At 46.9% G+C, this 20,014-nt stretch overlaps 1 protein-coding gene and 1 long non-coding RNA gene across 3 annotated transcripts in view; one reads left to right on the forward strand and one right to left on the reverse strand.

The window, feature by feature from the left end:
* SMPD3 (sphingomyelin phosphodiesterase 3) overlaps positions 1-15,766 on the reverse strand; it is an 89,958-nt gene extending 74,192 nt beyond the window's left edge. The window contains exon 1 of one of the 2 annotated variants that reach the window (XM_024233760.3): positions 15,419-15,766. The gene's annotated coding sequence lies outside the window, so the exon portion shown is untranslated. The remainder of the gene's footprint in view (positions 1-15,418) is intronic. The other variant, XM_054535044.2, reaches the window with a different exon arrangement.
* A 116-nt stretch (positions 15,767-15,882) lies between these two features.
* Positions 15,883-19,378, forward strand: LOC134760430 (uncharacterized). The gene is made up of 2 exons (XR_010137849.1): positions 15,883-16,154; positions 16,299-19,378. It is a non-coding gene; the product is annotated as an uncharacterized LOC134760430 (long non-coding RNA).
* The last annotated feature ends 636 nt before the right edge of the window (positions 19,379-20,014 follow it).

A 20,014-nucleotide genomic window follows, 5' to 3' on the forward strand; every position in this document is an offset into this window, starting at 1 on the left:
CTCAGCCTCCAGAGCAGCTGGGACTACAGGTGTGTGCCATCATGCCCAGCTAATGTTTTTTGTTCTGGTAGAGATGAGGTCTCACTATGTTGCCCAGGTTGGTCTTGAACTCCTGGGCTCAAATGACTCTCCTGCCTTGGCCTCCTAAAGTGCTGGGATTACAGGCATGAGCCACCGTGCCTGGCTGTTGTTTTTCTGGATTACTGCAATAAGCACAGTTCATAATCATGTAAGTCAGAGAGAGCCATTGGTTTTATTTTTGGATGGCATAGAGTAGGCCATACCCAAGGTGATGATTTATTCTGATTCTTTCGTAAGAACCTTCTACTGCATCTGACTGTGGATGTTTAAATGCTCTCATCACCAGCCTCTGTGCCATCCCTGCCTCACACTCAATCCCTTTGCCCCACCCTCATGTGCTCAGAGGGACTGACTGCAGGCACATCTACCTGCATCTACCATTCCTTGCCCACATATATGGAGTGATGTCCAGTCAACAGGCTTATGTACACCTTTGATATTCTGTGTTGAGTTTGGGGCTAGAGATGAATTCAGGAGTCCATAGCACATAAGGGGGAGCTACATCCCTGTACAAGAGTGGGTGAGATCACCAGGGCATGGCAGATGGAGTATGCAAGGAGACTGGGCTATGTCTTGAGACAACCACGTTGGAGCTGCCAGTGGAGTATGGAAGGGTGGAAAGGATGAGATAGGAGGAGTGGGAGCTGAGTTAGGAGAATGCAGTGCCCTGGGGCAAATAGAGGATTTCAAGTAGGCAATGAGCTAGGAGGACCTGGAGGAGCAAGGAAGCCCAGGCTGTGTGGGGCCTGCTGGGATTCCTATCTGCTGCCCTTGCTTGTTAATTTTTACCCAAACCCCATGAATATATGGCCTCAAATCTTGGAAATTCTAAACCCTATCTATGAGAATGAGTCTTACTCTTTTTTTTCTAGTTTTTTTTTTTTTTTTTTAGGTCATGGAATATTATTTGATCATTAAAGAACACGGGAAGAAAAAGTGAAAAAAAGAAAAATTAAAAATGCCTAAATTTCAACCTTTCTAAACATACCATATGTTAACATTTTGGTCTATTTTCTTTCAGTGGCTTTTCAGTGGTTTAGGATTTTGAAAACTGCTATTATAATTATATTGTATACATAAATGTGTACTAAATTTAACACATGTCGCAGGCATGAATTTATGGCTTTTAAAACATGGCAAACATCATTCAGACTGGTACAAAGTTCAGTACCCACCTTTTAATTAAATTTTCATTATATTACTCCTTTCTGTTGTTATATATGTTTTGGTTATTTGAGGTCAGGTACTGAGAGAAGAATGTAAATTTATGCCCACAACTGTCATTTGGCCAGCTTCTTGTATTTCTAACGGTAACAAATTTTGCCTCATGTATTTCGATGCTAAAGTACTGAGTGTACAAATGTTCAGAACAGTTATGCTTTCACAATTGCTCCTATGAATATAAAATTACCCTTTTTATCCTGCTTGACACTGCTTATTGCCTTAAATTGTGCTTTGTCTGATATAGCCACTCACGCTTTTTCTTTTGTTTGCATTTACCTGGGATAGCTTTGCCTATCCTGGAGCCATTTAATTTTAGGTGAGTCTCCTGTATGAATTTAATCTAGAACCTTTGTCTTCTTACAAGGGAATGTTAAATGCTTACATTTATTGTCATAACCATTCCAGGTGGCCCCCTGTCATCTTGTTGTATGTTTTCTGCATTTCCTTTCTTTTTTGACTTTTGAGCCATAGCTGATGATTTCTTTTCTCTTTTGCAGTGATTTGGAAGGGAGACATCTTGTTTCTCACTCCACTGATCCGCGTTCTATTGCCTCCAATGAATGTTTTAATTTGACTCTGTGTTCGGTTTCTAAGCAGCTCTGCTTATCTCACCCTGCCCTTCTCATCTCCTTTGGTGGAGGCGACATCCTCTGCAGAGTGGTTTTAAAGGCCCTATGTTAGTTTTTCTTTGTTTGCTAGCTCCAGGAAGGGAGCCCTGCATGCCTGGAGCAGCAGAGTGGCAGGCCACTCCTAGGAGGTGCCCCAGTGCTTCCTGCAAGATGAAGGGATTGTCCAGGCCACAGGGTGTGTGTGTTTGGCAATGGTGGGTGGGAGGCATGGCAGAAAGTGTCATCACTACCACCTGTGTTTGGAAGCCCTTCTTTCTGGCTCCACTGGCCCTTGTTTGAGAAAGGCAGCCCGAGCAGATCTGGTCCCTGCTGGCAGGGATGAACTCTTTGCAGAGAGAGGGTTCTAGGGCTGAGGGACCAGAGTGAGAGTAGGTTGGGGGAAAGGGACCTGAGCTGGCCCTGGCCTAGAAAGGTGGGTCAGGGCCTATTGGTCTCAGCTGGGAAATTTCCTGGGCATACAAACCGTTTTAAAAAATCCTTTTAAAGACTTGTAAATGGAATTTCAGTGAGGGCTTTTTCAGTGCCTCCATTTGTCTACTCTCTTAACCAGGTATTGCTCTAATATATTGCATATTAAAACTCTCTACAGGGCAATTAGCAGCTTTAAGTGGTTTGTTTAAAATTAAACACTCTGGCTTTTTTTTTTCATTTATTCAAGTTGGTTGCTCCCCTGTATCCCCTAACACAGAGGTGCCAGTTCTGCCGAGGGCCACAGACAGGGAGGGCTGGGGCCTGGGAAAGGCAGGGTGGGGGCTGGCTGGGGTGGGAGGGACATCCTGCCAGGGCCCAAGTTCTCCAGAGGGAGACACAGGCCAAGAAGGGCCTCATCTGCTTCATCTTCTGGGGGGCCTGAGGGGCAGGAGTGGGACTGGCCTGCTGTCAGCGATCCTCTGCCTGACTCGGACAAAGCTTTCCCAACAGTGGCCTCAGGGACAGGCCACAGGTCAGAAGACCACTGGTGAGAAGGAGGCAGGCAGTGTGTGCAGTGGTCAGTGCTATGGCAGGGCCAGCCTGGCTACTGGGGAGGGTGGTGAAGCCAATGGCACCTCAGGAGATCTAGACCATTTCCACTCTACACCAAAGTCTGCACCCCACAAACACCAAGTTCCTCTGGAACCAGAATCTTAGCTAATCCTCTGCGATCCCTTGGAACATTTCAGCTGGAATCAAGTGGTGGCATCACCAGGGTCCCAACAAACAAGTGTCGAGGAGGTCTCAGGGCAAGGACAATTCCAGGCTTGGTCACTGGAGATCAAAGTCATTACTCTAACCTCCATGCTGCTCCACCCACATAGTCAAGATAGCCACTGCCAAACCCTCAGAACATCAGATTAGGAAACTGAGGTCCAGAGACATAGGTGATATGTCCAAGTTCATGCAATAGAACAATCTGAATTCCTTACAGCATCTAAAAGTATTCCAGTACATTGGCTTTTCCCCCTTCTATGTGTGTTGATATAAACCCTGTGACCCAGGTGCTACTGTCTGGACCCAACACACAAGAGTGTGCATGTGTGTGTGTGGTGTGTGTTCCCCCTAGTAGAATTATTCACTCCTCCCCCTGTAGAATTATGCTCCCAGTGCTCTCTGCTCCTCCTTCCACATTACCACTTATCTTATCTCACTGCACTGTAATTATCTATCTCTGTCTTCCTTCTAGGACTTGAGTACCAAGCAGGGACTTTGTGCTTTTCTTTGCACATAGTAGTAGGCACACAATGGATTTTGTTAAATGAATGTTGATGAATTCACAACGCTCCACTCACTACATATAGGTTACTATGGCTTGGTCTTATTAAATGTGCAATCCCATTATAATCAATTAATTTAAAATTGTATTCTTCTGAAGGTTAACAGTGGAAAAGCTGTACTTTGCTCAGCATACCATGCCGGTGGGACGGACACATGGCTGCTTGGACCACACTAATTCATGGTGCCCCTTGTGGCAGCGTGCTCTAATTGCAGGCAAAGGGTCTCAAGAGCTTGTCTTTCAAATAAGGAATACAAAGGCAAATCATCCTGGCCGACTGTATACAAGCTTCTGAAATACACCAGCCTTTGCCTCTACTCTGCTACCCCAGGTTCCACATACCAGGTCTGCTTAGACCTGATGTGAGATAAGGTTGGCAGTATTTATAAGATCCCAACTTGCCTCACCTGTTGGGCTACATTAATTCCAGAGGCGTGAGGAAGCACATAGAAGGGAACGTCATGAAGTGGCCATGTTCATTTGCACATTTTCTACACTGCATCTCTTGTTCTGTTTTAGAATTGACTACCTCCCTGAGGACAGGGACGGTGTCTCATTCACTTCCATCTCTCCAGTGTCTGGCACAGGGTTCAACACAAAGTAGGAGCCAGTTGTGTGAGCAGGGCGTGAACACTTGGTCCTGGTTGATGAAGTTGCTCTGATGTAACCAAACAGCCCTACTTTCTGATGCACAGCCATTCCAAACATCCGTGCCTTTATTGTTATCATTCTGATTTCCCAACTTGATTTTGTTTCCCAGAAGTCACCATTCAACCCTGTCGAGTTCAGCATGTGCTGACACACATTGTTACTGGGGTCAATGGCCAGATGAGCCCTTAACATTTCATTTCCAAGTGTTTGTCATTTCTCATTAGTTATATGTTTATAATCACTAAGGTCTTATCCCTGGACAACTTGTCAAAATTGTTGTGGCCTTGCCCACACTTTTACTCATCCTTCCAGAACTGTGGAGAGCATCTGGAATCCTAGCATGACTTTTCAAAGAAAACACAGTGATCTCTTTCATCCTCTATCATCTTGCACATCAAAACTGTTTACTCATCAAGAGACTCTCTCATAGCTGTGAAAGTTACCTCCTCACTGCCTTGCATCCTCCACAGAACTGCAGGTGCCTCTTGGAAGAAGTGCTGCATCTGTGCCCCTCTCCCTTCCTGCCTTTGTTTTCCATTGTCATTAGAAGCGTAGCCATGGAGAGAAATCTGGCGCAGAGTGCAACTGCAGCCATTAGAAAAGACAGATTTTCCTTCTAACCAGCCTAAGGAGGATGGGGTTTAGTTTTCAGCCCCTGCAGCCTACAGAGAAATAAGCAGAATGAATTCAAGATGGCAGGTCCAAAAAAATCTCCTTTTGTAAAACAAGCTGTTTGCACAGGAGTGGGTGACTGATGGGTGCCGCAACGAAAAAGGGCTGTGGAATTTGCAATGACCCCAACTCAGGCCCTCCCAGCAGCCACCCTGGGAGGCAGCTGCTCAGGAGTGTCACTGGGAATCATGAACCAAAGGATACTATTGCCTGCCTCCCAGAGCACAGGGGGCAAATCTTCTGCCTCCTCCCTCACAGAGAAAGCCTCTCCTAAGCTTTGTGCTTGGGTTTGGGCACTGCAGCTGTTCTTGGCATCTGTGCTTCATGGCAGCCATTACTGCCTGCGGCTTGACACAGGCAGGAATCCTTGTGGCAGACCTGCTACCCTTCTCCTGCCCAGGGCTTTTGTGAAGACCAAATGAGAGAAATAATGTAATTTATTTGAAAACCAAATAGTACTGGTAGGAATGCTCAACTGTAGTGCTACCTGGTAATACCCTCCAGAAGCTCTGGCTTTGAGACACTTGGTGAGCACACTCAACACTGCAACAAATTACCCAGATTCAGTGAGATGCTTCAAACTGATGGCTTCAGATTTCATATCCCTTTCTTTGCCTATGAGCTTTTTTGGTTCTCTAACACTTGTTAGTCTGACATTCAAGGCTTTCTCAACTCTTCTTTCCAAACATCTATTTCATACGGAAACTCTTCTCCATTTCAGTGCTCCCAGAACATACCGTTGTCATTCCTACCCCTGTTCATTTGATCACAACTTTCCCTTGCCTTCCTTCCGCATCCCACTCACCCCTCAGTGATTATCCATATTGTACCCATGCTTGAAGACCAAGCATAAGACTTCTCCACAAGTTGACCCACAAATCACCCTCCCTCCTTCAAAATAATAGTTATTGGGTTCTTGCTGATCTTGAACCAGAGAAGCAGTGGTCTCAGTAGCTAAGAACAGGCTCTGCAGTCAGATTGCCTGGGTTGGGGTCCTGGTCCTCTTACTATCTGCGTGACCTTGAGCAAGTTACTTAAAGTCCCTGAGCATTGCTTTCCTCAGCCGTAAAGTAGGGATAATAATGGTATTCTTTTACACATATGTATTGCTGAGCACAATGCCTGACCCGCTGTAAACACTTGAACGAGGGTTAGTATTGTCTCTAAGCATTTTCATATATGTTGCCATGTAATTGCCGTGGCAGGAAAAGTTAGTTTTATTGCCCCAGAGGAGAAAGATGAAGTTTGGAAAGGTTAAAGCACTTGCACAAGGCCACACGTTTGGTGGTAAAAATGTGATTCAGACTCAAGTTTGGTTGGCATCCCTAGCTTTTCCACTGCCATAGCCAGCTTGCTTTAATCAGGACTCCTGTGGTTACTCTAGCCCCTGTTCCTTGGTTCACTCTGCCTATGAGCATCTCTCCTCTCCCCAGCCAGACCCTGGTCTCCTCCTGGGGAAGGGTTCTCAAAACACCCCACTCTAGCTATCCATCATTTGGCATTTGTTGAATGAATAAAAGAAAGAATGAGTAGGAAAATGTGCATATTAACACCAGACTATCCCCAAATAACTTAGCACTGGTACTTGGTACCTGGAAGTCAGGGGCATCCCAACAGAACCAGAGGTGAGCCTCCCTCCACCTCAATTCACCCACTACACTTTGAGTCAGGAAATCTGTGTTGCTCTCCTGCTAAAACCTTTGAAGGGATCCTCACTTTTCCTGTAGGACTAATCTGAGTACTTTCTTTACAGTTCAACGTACTCTGTTAACATAAGCCTTCACTGAGCTTAATACATATTTCTTTGGCCGTCTTCCTCCAGAAGGCAAACTTTTGGAAGAAGAGGAGATGGTTGAGAACAGCAACAATATGTGTTCCCTCAGAGCTATGCAGTGAATGGACCCATGGCCTGCCACAGGAGTCAGGAGAAATGGCTCTGGGCTCTGGTTTCCAGATTTATGTTCTCTCTTTTTTAAAGCAAAGCTACTTGTAAAGTGCTCTAAACACTGAGGTCAGAACTTCAGGGTAAACATGACGGAGAACAATGCCCATTTTGCTACTTGCCTCATTATCCCAGGAAAGAGCCTCATGTGTGTTAATTGGACAGAGAAGAACATGAAAGATTGTGTAGAGTGTGCCCAAAGTTACTGAGATCCTACGTTTTGGTATAGACACACTTAATCAGGTGAAACTGTCCTTTCAATCTCCTCAGGGACTGAATGAGGATGGGGAATGATGCAGTAGAGTTGTAGAAAAGGCACTGAAGATTCTGAACAGCAAATTCTCTCTTTTTTTTTTTTAATTGTTTTTTTGAGACGGTCTCATTCCGGTAGCCCAAGCTGGAGTACAGTGGTGCAATGTTGGCTCACTGCAGCCTCTACCTCCCATGCTCAGGTGATCCTCCCACCTCAGCCTCCTCCTGAGTAGCTGGGGCTACAGGTGCACACCACCATGCCTGGCAAATATTTTGTATTTTTAGTAGAGATGGGGTTTCACCATGTTGCCCAGGCTGGTCTTGAACTCCTAGACTAAAGAAATCCACTCGCCTCGACCTCTGAAAGTGCTGGGATTATAGGCGTGAGCCACTGCGCTTGGCCTGAACTGCAAATTCTATATTAAATAACAAAAAGTTATCTATTAAAGAATACCTGAAATCCCATTTAGTCACAGCTATCATTTGTTGAGTGCCTACTATGTACCTGATGTTTTATTTGTATAATCTAATTTAATCCTCACTACAACCTGCAACAGAGTTGGTACTATCTCCATTTTACAGAAGAGAAAACTGAGACTCAGTGTCTTGACCAAGGCCAATAAGTGGCAGAGTAGCTTTGACCTTGGGTATGACTGATTCCTGTCCAGAATTTTTCTCCCAGCGCACAAGGTTGTCATTCCCCTGATTCCCCTGAGGAATCTGGGAGTCCAAGAGACTTAGAGCTTTTGAGTCATCTGGTACAATCATCCTCTTCCTCAACTCATTAGCTGAAGTCAAGACCTGTGCATAATGCAGTTAGCTAATTTGTTTATTCATTGTATGCTTATGTAAATGGCTTGAAATCTTTCCTCAACATCATTATCTGCCAGAAAATAGGGGCCACATACTTAGCAAGTGTTTTCAATCATGTTTTAACTAGTAATAAATCTTTTGCTTGATTTATCTGAAAATTGTCTGCTTGCTCTCCTTCCTGTTGCCCTTATCTTGTAACACTTCATAAGCTTCCTCCAATAGTAATAACAATAGTTAATATTAAGTGAACACTCACTCTGGACTTGTCAGTCACTGTTCTAAGTGATTTAGCTCAAAACCTAGGAGGCAGGCTTTATTATCACCTCATTCTGCAGGTGAGGAAACTAAGGCACAACTTGCTCAAGGTTACACAGCCCAAATAGCAGAGCCAGGATTCAAATCCCAGGCTAATTGATTACAGACCTACTTTGCTAAATGCCTCAGTTTATAAAGAAAATATGTTCCTAAATGGAAGCAGTCTAGAACAACATTGCCCAGTAGAAATATAATGTGAGTTACAAATGCAAGCCACATATGTAATATAAATTTTCTAGTGGCCACATTACAAAAGTAAAAAGAAACCAGTGAAATTAATTTAAATATATTTTACTTAATATATGTAAAATATTATTTTAACCTGTAATCAATATTACTATTACTAATGCAACATTTTACATTTTTTATACAAATTTTTCGAAAGCTGGTGTATGTTTTATACTTACAGCACATCTTAATTGCCACTAGACATATTTCAAGTGCTTATGGCCCCATATTGGACAACAGATATATAGACAGACATTCCACTTTTCCTATTTTCTCTGTTATTTGTTTCTATTTCAACTTTATTTTTAAAATTTTTTAAATTAAAAAAAATTTTAGAATCTTGCTCTGTTGCCCAGGCTAGGGTGTGGTGGTACAATCATAGCTCATTGCAGCCTCGAACTCTTGGGCTCAAGCAATCCTCCCAACTCAGCCTCCCAAGTACTTGGGACTACAAGCATTCACCACCATGCCTAGCTAATGTTTTTATTTTTTATGGAGACGGGGTCTCACTATGTTACCCAGGCTAGTCTTGATCTCTTGGCCTCAAGCAAGCCTCCTGCCTCAGCCTCCCAAAGTGTTGGGATTATAGGCATGAGCAACTGTGCCTGGGCTATTTCAACTTAAAATTTGGGTGTTGCATTGATAGTGGATCAAAGAAGCCTATGTTAATGGAAATGTGCCCTTTGGATAATTAAATGAACAGAGCAACAGTTTAGGACAGTGGAAAGAACATGCTTTAGGCATTAAAAAATCTGGGTTCTAAGCCCCATCTTAGAACCACTAACCAGGGCTGTGGCCAGAGCAACCCTCAACTTCCCTCGCTCTCTTTCCTCATGTTAAAAAGACATGATGATTTATGATTATTAATATCCTTTCCATTTCTAAAGCTCTTTCTGCTTACAGCACACATTATTTCAGGGTTTCTGTGTCTGTTTCCTTGTTCCATTCAAGATTTCTATAAGAAAGGACTTATCTCACATTGTGGTTGTGTTCCCTGTGCCCAGCTCTGTGGCTGACACATTTTTGTAGGCACAAGGAACATCTGTTGAATGAATGGAAATCCAGTCCTCCTTTGAGGGACTCCTGGGCCTCCCAGTTTTTGCCAGAATGATCACAACAGCCTTAGCAATTAATTGCACTTTCTCATATTGGCCTAAAATCTTAACAATCTAAGCTTTCTGAAGGGTTATAGCCAGGATTAGAAACCATTTCCTGATCCTGTGTGCAAAGGAGATGGTACTCAGCCCTAGGCGTGGCTGCCTAGAGACCCCCACAAATGGCCTCCTTCTTATTACATGCTGTTCTGATGCTGAGGAGAGTTAATTAATGACTCTAAATAAGAAAACAATCAAATCTGTCTGCAGTCATATGAGTCAGAGCAGACCCAGATGGGGTGCCGGGTCCTTGGCTTCCAAGTGCCCTCGGGAAAAGCAATAGCAGCCTTTGCTCCTTTCATCAGAGCTCTGCGAAGCCCCAGCTTGGAAGGGGAAGGAATCACTCAAAATGGAATGAGACTCAGCTTGATATGAAGAATTTTTCTTAAAAGGCTAACCCCCTATCTGAGTGTTGTACAGACTGAGGCCCAGGGAGAGGAGAAAAAACATAAGTTCATTCCTTTCTACCCTCTTTAGACATCCAAACCGAGCGGGGAGTTCTCAGAAACCAGCCCCTGTGTGTGTTGCAAGATTGGAGCAGTTGGAACTGCCACTTTAGGAGGACCAGACTTGTGGTCTGAAATTCACCAAACCCCAAACCTGCCCACCTTCTGGAGTCTTGCAGCCACATATGGAGGTAGAGCTTTGGTTGGGTGGCATAAGGACAGGAATGTGATGCTTCCCTGAGATTGGCTGAGGCCTACACAGTGAAAATTTTATTTAGGTGTTAGAGGCTTTGCTATGAAAATCTGAGAGTGCGAATAGGTGGAAGGAATCTCTTAACAATATCTGAGTGTCTTCAGCTTTGGAACAGAATGCTAGGAAATAAAGATAAGCTCTATTTCTTTGGCTGTATGTGTACTCTTTGTCAAATAACAGCTTCCTCATGTTTTTTTTTTCCTTCTTTTCTTAAAAAGGAAAAACAATGACAATACTTTGTTGCCATCTACGCTTGGCTTCCTGTGAAAATTTTCCACGCTGGAAAGAAACCCCTGGGCTACTGGTCATGAGGGTCATTATACTGCCCTTTCCCCATTCTTTGGTAACCAAGTTCAGTTAACAAAGCTGGATAAGATATAAAATAAGTGGCACTATCCTTGCTGAACTTGGAAAGACTGATTTGTGTCTAAATCCTAGTGGGTCCCCAATCCTATTCCTCTGGCATTTGATTATAAACTTACATAGGATAATCCAATAGTTCAGTTTTATTTCTGTAATAGCAATAGGGAAAAAACAGTGGTAAGGAGGAACTTCCAGAGTTTGAGATCCAGGATAGAACCTAAATTCTTCCCCTTCTGTGTAACCTTGGGAAAGCCCTCAAAGCTTAGTTTCCTCACCTTGAAAGTGGGAATTATGCCACCACCTACCTCATAGGACTGTGAGGATTAAATACATTCTTACATGTGAAGAGCCTGAGTCAGAAAATGTTTCCTCTTATTAGCTCATAATTCTTTAAACAGGAATTGCTGATGAGTTTGTTCAAAGTAATGCAGTAATATCCTCCACAGCTCCGTTTCCTCCTATTCCATTCTGTAATCAGCTTTGGGGAAATCCTCTTGGAGGCCATGGCCCTCAGCTCTTGCTTCTGGTCCACACCCTGAAGTCCTCCCTTCCCACCAGGTGGGTGAGGCCAGCACTCCAGAACCTTGGACAGCTCTCCTCCATAATGATCCAGCCGGCTGCCCCAGGGAGCAAGAGGGTCTTGGGAAATTTTCCGAGAAAGGCTGCATTAGTGCAGTGATTTAGGAATGCCAGGGCTGCAGTCTCATTTCCAGCATGCATGCTGCCACTTGCATGCATGTTCAGATTCTTCAACATGACCAGCCCTTCTGGAAATTTCTAAGGAGCCTCTCAGAAGTGCTCACAAGATTTACCAAATCTTAGGGCCTTTTCCTTCTTTTCTATGAACTCCAAGAATTTTTTTGAGCCCAAAAAGAACAGAAACACCACCCACATCTTCCTGAATCTCCTGATATTTAATTTGTTTGGCTTCAGTACAAGGATTAAACATTCTTGATTAACTTCAAGTGAAAGTAATAATGTATGAGCATGAGGAAATGTTTTACAAGACAAAGATACAGGTATAAATTAAAAGAAACATAAAATAACGTTATTGCCTGTAGGTGATGTTAAGCACCATTCTAATCAGGATAAGCAGGTGGTTCAATTTATGAGGCAATTTAGCTTTTCACTCTCCAATGCAGAACACAACACACCATATGCAGTCACCTTCCAAACAGGCAAGGAAGAGATTAAGTCCTATTTTTACTTTATGATACTGAGTCACGTAGTTCAATGCAAATCACATGGATGCCAAAGTAAGAACAATACCAGGTATTAAAATACCTTCTTTCCTTTGCAGAGCTCTTAAGATTTTGTGACTGCATGAAATTCCTTCAGAGTAACTCCAGGAGAAGAGACACATGTCACCAGATGGGTATTTAGGATTGAGCATGTCTCATCTCTCTCCCCCACTTCTGTCATTAGGCCTGGAAGAGCCGTATTTGCAGCTTTTTGCATTTAGTAATAGTCTCCAGATGCCTTCATTTTCTGGGCTACATTGTTTTTGAGGAAAAGAGGGCTTGCCTTTGAAAAATGTTATTGACTAATTTAATAATGACAGAAGACGATAAATGTGGAACAGGGAAAGAGGAGAAAAGAGTAGTAGAGGTAGAGGTAGAGACAGGAGATGCCTAAACCTCTTTGACCTTGATAAGTGTTTTCCATGCATTGTCCTTATAAATGGGTTTGATGCCCACCTTCCACTGGTCAGAAACTTGAACAAAGACCTTCAAGCCCTCTTTAAACATTTCCATAGAGGTGAAGACAGCAGCAATTCTATGGTTTGAACTAGCTTGAAAGAACTTCAGACAAGAACATCAACTTGACACTCTGAAGGTAGGAGGGAGCCCCCCAATAGAAAGGTTTGTGATTTTACCTAACAATGCTCACACCCACTCTGAGCCTCTACACCATGGGGGAGTGTTAGTTGCCAAATTGTGTCTGGTTTAACCTCTTTCCAGCAGAGGTCGCTGTGGACACTGGGAGTGGATACTTGTGGGAACTGTTATCAGGCAGCCTGGGCTAGATAGATGGTGGCTACATTGTGTGGTACTTGCTCTTTCTGTTGTTCTGCTGGCCATCATCTGGTCTCTCATCCTATGGGAAGTAGATCTCTGTGAAGATTATCTCAAAGCTGCACAGTACCTTTGCTATGCAAGTGCTGTGAAATCGGGGTCACTTATTGGGAAGGGCAGGTCTGGGAGGGCCATGTTTATCCTCTAGGGGTAACATCTTGTAGTGTATGTCTGTGTTACCCTTGTTTCCTCTCTGAGTGTAGCTAGTATTTCTGAGACACCACCTGTGACTGACCAGCAACATCAGCGCCATGCCCTTCCAGACATGGAGGCCAAAGTGGCAAAAGTTGCCTTGCCACGTAGTCTTGCACCCACATCATAAGTGACTCTGTTGATCAGTCCCCTGCCAAGCCTCACTTGGAAACACATGGTGGTGGTGAGGGGGCAGAATTCTGGTCTTTGGAGCAGCCTATTACAGTAGGATAAAGCTTCTGATAAAATGGGAAGGGGGCAGGGCACTGGTGAGTATGTTAGGGTCAGACCTGAGACCTCAGAAGGACTGAAGAAGGCTCCACATAGTTGTGAATTCCCCACCTACTCGGCCTTAGGCAGGCCAGGCAGGCTAGGCACAAAGCAACCTGAAGCTGCCTTCACCCTGAGGGCATCCACTCGGACCCTAGGTCATTGCTGTGGCTTGAGAGTTAAAGATGTGACTACCCTGCTCCCCACCCCCACAACATCCAAGCCCAGCGGTAAATGAGTAAGTGGTTCATCTACACACACACACACACACACACACAGCCAGAAGCACAAGCTCTGGCCGTGCCACACACATGAAGACTGAAACACACATGGGTACATTCACCTAGTCACACACATTCACACTCACACTCTGACCCACACCATCATCCATGCAAACCCTCACACACTTAAACACATCCCCTCCCCAGAACCAAATTTGACCTAACATGGCTGATGGGGCGTGGGAGGGTCCAGTCAGGATGTCCCTCTGGACCCTGGCCCACTCCCGCCCCGTGAACTCCAGGCCCCTTGCTCAAGGTGGAGCCCCCACCTGTCCCTGTCCTAGTGGTCACAGGTCCTGAACGCCCCCGCTCTCGGCCCCCGAAGGGGCCCTGGTCACCACCGTGTGCACAGAATCCTGGGTGCCTGGCTGGCCTTAGGGTAGGGGGTATGGGAAAAGAGAAAGATGTGGGGGCATAGTGCCCTGCCCTGGCTCAGCCGCCTCCTCCCTCGGGATTTTCCATCCCGGCTCGCGCGGGCCCGCTAGAAGCCGGTGCGCTTTGTCTCCCGCCCCGCTCCTGGCACGTTTCCGTGGAAGCTGCCCGCGCCGCGCCCGAAGCCCCCCCTCCGCGGCCGCGCCCCCCGCCCAGCCCGCGGCGCAGGCCTGCCAGTGCGGCGACTGCCGCTTTGTCCTCTCGAGGATGCCTGGGCCGAGCGCGAAAGCCCCGTGCCTGGGAACAGCCACCGCGCGTCCTGGAAGCAGGTCCCCGAGCCTCGGGTTGGGGTGCGCCCTGCATCGGAGCGGAGCAGCCCCCAAAGATTCGCGGGCACGTGGTTGGGGGTAGCGTCTACCTGGAGCTCTTGAGTGCTTGAGGGGAGACCCGCCCCGTCCCGCTCTGTACATACCCATCTGGGGTTGGCCCCCAGCTGCGGTGCCAGAGGCTCAGTCCCCGGGGCGTGGTGGGCTAGGGCGGGGCGTCTCGACTTAGAGCCCCAGGCCTGGATCCAGGTAGGGAGGGCCTGGGAGATAAGGCCCAGGTGGGGAGAGGTGGGGAGGGGTCCCTCGTCTCCTCGTACATCCCCCCACACCACCTCCCACACCCAGGCCACCCAACCCTCGGCGCGGGCCCGAGCGCGGGGGATTCCGAGTGTCAGTGCTTTCGTCCACCCGCGACTCCGAGAAGGATGGGGAGGGGTCTCCCAGCCTTTCCCTGCCACATCCCAACTCCACCCCTCACCAATAACCTAGGAGGGTCCAAGTGGGAAGGGTAAGAGTCCTCTGTCTCTTCCACATCCTCGATCCTCCACTTTACAAAACCCTAGGGCCTGGGGAGGAGGGGGGGATAGGGAGGGGGGCGAGTGTGGAGGAAGGGGCCTGGGCATGGGTCTTCCCTGCATCCGAAGCAGCCCTTCTTTAATAACGCTGGGAGGGTCTGGGCTGGGGGAGCGGTCCGCGATCTCATCCATCACCACCAGACTCCTTTGTAACCTCGAGCAGCCGAAGTGTTGCGGGGAGGGGTCCCCCTGCCTCCAGTCCCTTCATCCCACAATACCCCCTCCTCCCGTCCTGAGTAATCCGAGCAGCCCCGTCGCCAGGCACAGCGGCAGGGAGGGTCCAAACCTCCTTGCTCTCCCAAGAGAGATGGGGGCGGGGGTGACCCCCAGCCCTCGCCCCTCATACCCAAGAGCCTTCTCCATGATAAAACGAAAACTAACCCAAGCTGCTCCGACCTCCGGCGCCAGGCCACGGGAGGCCCCTAGTCAGTCGGCGGCTCTCCGGGACCCGCGGTCCTGAGAGCAGCGAGAACACGTCCCGTCAACTCCCCAGCCCCTCACGCCTCGGTTCGCCCCCTCCCCAAGAAAACAAAAGCGAATTCAGCAGCACTGACCTCTGACGGCGGGCGGGAGGGCGGTCAGCGCCCGACAGCGCACCCCGCTCCCCTCGGCTCCTCACAGCCCGGGCTCCCGGCCGCAGATCTGGCGGCGGCGGCAGCGGCGGCGGCTCTCGCAGCTCTCGGGTCCGGAGCCTCCCTCAGACTCAGCACCTGGAGCGGCGAACAGCTCCGCGCTTCATTCCTCTGACCCCGCCTCCCTCGCGCCGCCGGAGCCAATGGTGACCCGGACCCCGCCCAGAAGTCTGCCCATTGGGGGCGTCCTCCCCTCTCCCTCCGGCCCCGCCCTCAGGTTCCTGGGTCTCTCCTTCAAGACCACATCCCCCAGAGACCGGCGGAGTTTCGCACAGCCTTCTGGGACTTATAGTTCTTTAAGGACGCGGAGTGGGCTCACGCCGCGGGCAGGCAAACAGAGCGGGACTGCATTTCCCAGAGCGCACTGAAGACACGGAGGCGCGGAGCAGGGCGGGAGGACCGTTTCCATAGCAAAGACAACCCGCCGAGGATGGCTGGCGGAGGCGTGGGGCAGGCCGCAGGACCCTCGAAGGATCGTGTGAGACCCCGGGCAGCCTCTTGGGAGGCCATTTCGAGGAGAAAACCTTGATTTCTGCCTCAGGACCCTGGGCCTCAGTTTTCCTATCTGAGAAGAAGGGCGAAGAGCTGTGCCCCCGACCACACCCGTCGGTGATGGGGCAAACCGAGGGCAAGCAGCTTTGGTTCCTGCCCAGCAAAGGTGAGGGAGGACGGAGGAGACTCTCCCACCGCGTTCAGAACTTTATTCCTTTATTTTTGTCTCAATCTTGTCATAGAGGAGCGCTTCACTTTTGGTCATCCCTTGGGCCACCAGGGCCTTCCCGTCTCCGTCTTCCCATCGCAGGTCCTGGCCTCCTTCACACCACTCCCGGATACCGCAGCATCTCCCCCAGCGCAGCAGACGGAGGGCGCTTCGCATGCTCCGGGACCTAAGCCCACTCTCCCCTTCAAGATCTGGACTCCACCTTTTTTCAACACTCAACTTCTTTGGAAGCTGGGAAGCCTCCTACTCCCTTAGGCCCCTCCACCCTGCCCTCAGCTAATTCGTTGGCAAGCCCCAGCCTAGACACTGCCTGTTTTGTGAAGACATCTAGATGCTGGGCTGTCTGTTGAGTGCCCCACCCTGTGTTTGAGCAGCACCCTCTACTTCCTCTGTTCTACTTGCATGTTTATGTACTCGTCTTCCTCATTATAAGATCCACAGGGGAGTGGCCATGTCTACATTATTCATACTTACAGTCCAGTGTCTAGTATCTGGCACGTAGTAGGCACTCACTAGCTATTGAGATATAAATATAGATATTTGTTGAACTGAAAATGAATTGGGCTGGGCGTGGTGGCTCACGCCTGTAATCCCAGCACTTTGGAAGGTCGAGGCGGGGGGATCACCTAAAGCCAGGAGTTCGAGACCAGTCTGGCCAACATGGTGAAACCCTGCCTCTACTAAAAATATAAAAATTAGCTGGGCATGGTGGCACGTGCCTGTAATCCCAGCTATTCAGGAGGCTGAGGTGGGAGAATCGCTTGAACCCCGGGAGGCAGAGGTTGCAGTGAGCCGAGATTGCACCACTGCACTCCAGCCTGGACAACAGAGTGAGACCCTGTCTAAAAAAAAAAAAAAAAAAAAAAAAAAGAAAAGGAAAGAAAAAAAGAATAAAATTTAAGAAAAGAAAATAAAGGAACCTCATTCACATACACCTCCAAAATTCTGATTTCCTGAAGTTGGGCATTTCTCATTGCTGGAGGTGTTCAATTAGAGGCATGCCGCCCCCATGAAGAAATGTTTATTTCATTTGTACAGTGGGTTGGAATTTTACCTGAATGCTTTGAGTACCCTTTTAATCCTATGATGCTAGAGATTGATAGACCCATGCCTATTATTCCTGTCAGTTCTCCCTGAAATGTCATCAGTTCTTCATGTTCCGCTATTTCTAGCTGTTGGCCCTACTCCTTTCTGTGCCTAAATGCCCTACCTCCCACTCCTTTTCTGAGAAAGATCTTCTGCCCTGTCAGTTATGAAGTAAAGACATCCTGAGATTCCTGCTCTTTCTTTTTTCTTTCTTTCTTTCTCTCTTTTTTTTTTTTTTGATGGAGTTTTGCTCTTGTTGCCCAGGCTGGAGTGCAATGGCGCAATCTCAACTCACTGCAGCCTCCGCCACCCAGGCCCACCTCGGTCTCCCAAAGTGCTGGCATTACAGGTGTGAGCCACCATGCCCGGCCTCCTGCTCTTCTTTCAACCCTCTGCTCAGCATCTTAGGCCTCATTGGTGATGTCCCACCTTGCTAGGTAGCATCTTTCGTGAATATTTCTCCACCAAACATTCTGTTGTTGGCTAGATGGCCTAGTTAATCTACACATTTCATTTTATCACCTTCTCCAGATGTTTTTTTGTGTATGCCAGCCAATACATTCTGGGGAGAATGCCTTAATATATGGGAATAATTAACTCGTGGCCAAGAAGGAAATAACCAAGGGGACTTTTACTCTGAACCTAATTCAAACCAAAGAGACAGCCTGAGAGAAAGCAGCTCTGTCATCCTTGAGTTAGGAACATCCAGGAAGGGAAGGCTAGGGTGGGGGAGTGAGTAAAACAGATGGCATTTAGGGAAGAACCAACAGGACTTTAAGAGGCATGGCAGAGGGGCTTTGATCCTGGCTAAACCATCAGGGAAGGCAATTGGAGCTGGGTGAACAGATGGGGCCTTGTTACTGAAGAGAAAACGGTAAGGAGGCAGGGGGAAATGGGACGTGTGCTATAGCAGAGTGCCTCATTCAGTGGATGCAGTGAGAGCAGAGGCTGTTGGAAAAGTGGATCAGGGGAGGACCATGCCACCAGGTGGGCATCAGCAGAGTATCACCCGAGTATTGCAGAGGGATACCAAATAAGTCCACATGGAGCCAGAACTGAAACCCTTTGGAGGTCAGTTTACCCCTTCAGAAGTAGTGTACCACCATCCATCTACCACTGGAATCCAATTTCAGTTTTGGCAAATTGTTATAAATAGGAAAAAGTCAGGGTTCCACAATTCTGGCAGCACCCAGAGACTATAACAGCATCTGCACAGCCAAGCAGTTAGGAAACCTGGATCCTAATCCTGACTTTGCCTCTGATTAGATGTGTGACCCTGGGCTGGAGCTGTTTCTTCAGTTGTAAAATGCTGTTTATTGATGTTAGGTAGCAGCTAATAAGGATGGAGGTGGAGCTGGGTACAGTGGCTCACACCTGTAATCTCAGCAGTTTGACAGGCCAAGGCAGGAGGATTGCTTGAGGCCAGGGATTTGAGACCAGCTTGGGCTACACAGTGAGACTCTGCCTCTACTAAAAAGTAAAAAAAAAAATAACTCAGTGCAGTGATGCATGCCTGTAGTTCCAGCTACTCAGGAGGTTGGGGTAGGAGGGTTGCTTGAGCCCAGGAGTTTGAGGCTGCAGTGAACTATGATCAATCACACCACTGCATTCTAGTAGCCTGAGTGACAGAGCAAGACCTGTCTCTAAAAAAAAAGAAATTTTTTTTTTAAGGGTGGAGGTAAGGAAATTCAAAGCTACTTACTAGCTGTGTGACCTTGCCTAAACTACCTTCTTGGATTTGCAGTCTGTTTATTTGAAAATGTCATAAGGGATAAATGAGATTCCTTATGTAAAGTACTTTATAAATATTAAGCACTTACCAAATGTTAGTCTGTTTTCACATTATTCTTCTTGGATTACCAGAAATTGGTTTGACTATGAATAAACAGGAGATAATTTCTTGGGTAATCTGAGTTTGAATCCCCCTTCTCTCTCTTACTAATTGTATGACTTTGATTAGGTTATTTAATATTTAATTGTTCTGGGTCTCAGTTTTCTCATCTGTGAAATTAAAATGATGTGTTCTTCAGAATTGTGAGGGTTAAATGTGATAAAAGTCCTGACTCGTGAGAAAATGCTCAATATATTTGTTTTGTCATTTTTAAGGGGTGATTTTAGGGCACAGAACCCTAAAGGAATGAATGGAATTCTAAATGCTTCGAAGCTAGAGTTGTGAAAGATTCCAGGGGAACACTGTGCTGGCCTTCTCCCTTCTTCCTGGGGAAGAAAAGATCTCAGTGAAGTTCCATGGGTCTTCTCAGTAAGTAAAGAGGAGATTAACTAGAATGCTGAATCTCAGACACTGAGGGGTTAGAGTGATTGACCAGGGCTGGGTCCTGAAGAGCTTGGTATTCTAGGCTGAGAATATAATTTTATTCTAAAGCTAATGAAGGTTTTTAAGGAGATGTGCATTTTGAAAAGGTCTAGGGGCTGCCTGGAGAATGGCCAGGAGAAGATGAGGCTGGGATGTGGATCAGGAAGGTGCTGCGGTGATCCAGCATGGTGAGTGGAAAAGAGGGGGTAGATCTGAGAGATATTTTTATTTATTTGTTTATTTGTTTGTTTTTTTAAGTATTAATAGTTCATCAAGTTTCCCATCTTTTTAAAGTAGCTCATCACAGAGTTATTAAGAAGGTAAATATTCAGAGGACTTTGTGAATGAGAGCTGAGGGCATGGAGGAAACTGGTAAAAGTCAAAGATGATGCTCAGG

Source organism: Pongo abelii, chromosome 18 (genome assembly GCF_028885655.2).
Source record: "Pongo abelii isolate AG06213 chromosome 18, NHGRI_mPonAbe1-v2.0_pri, whole genome shotgun sequence".
NCBI lineage: Eukaryota > Metazoa > Chordata > Mammalia > Primates > Hominidae > Pongo > Pongo abelii.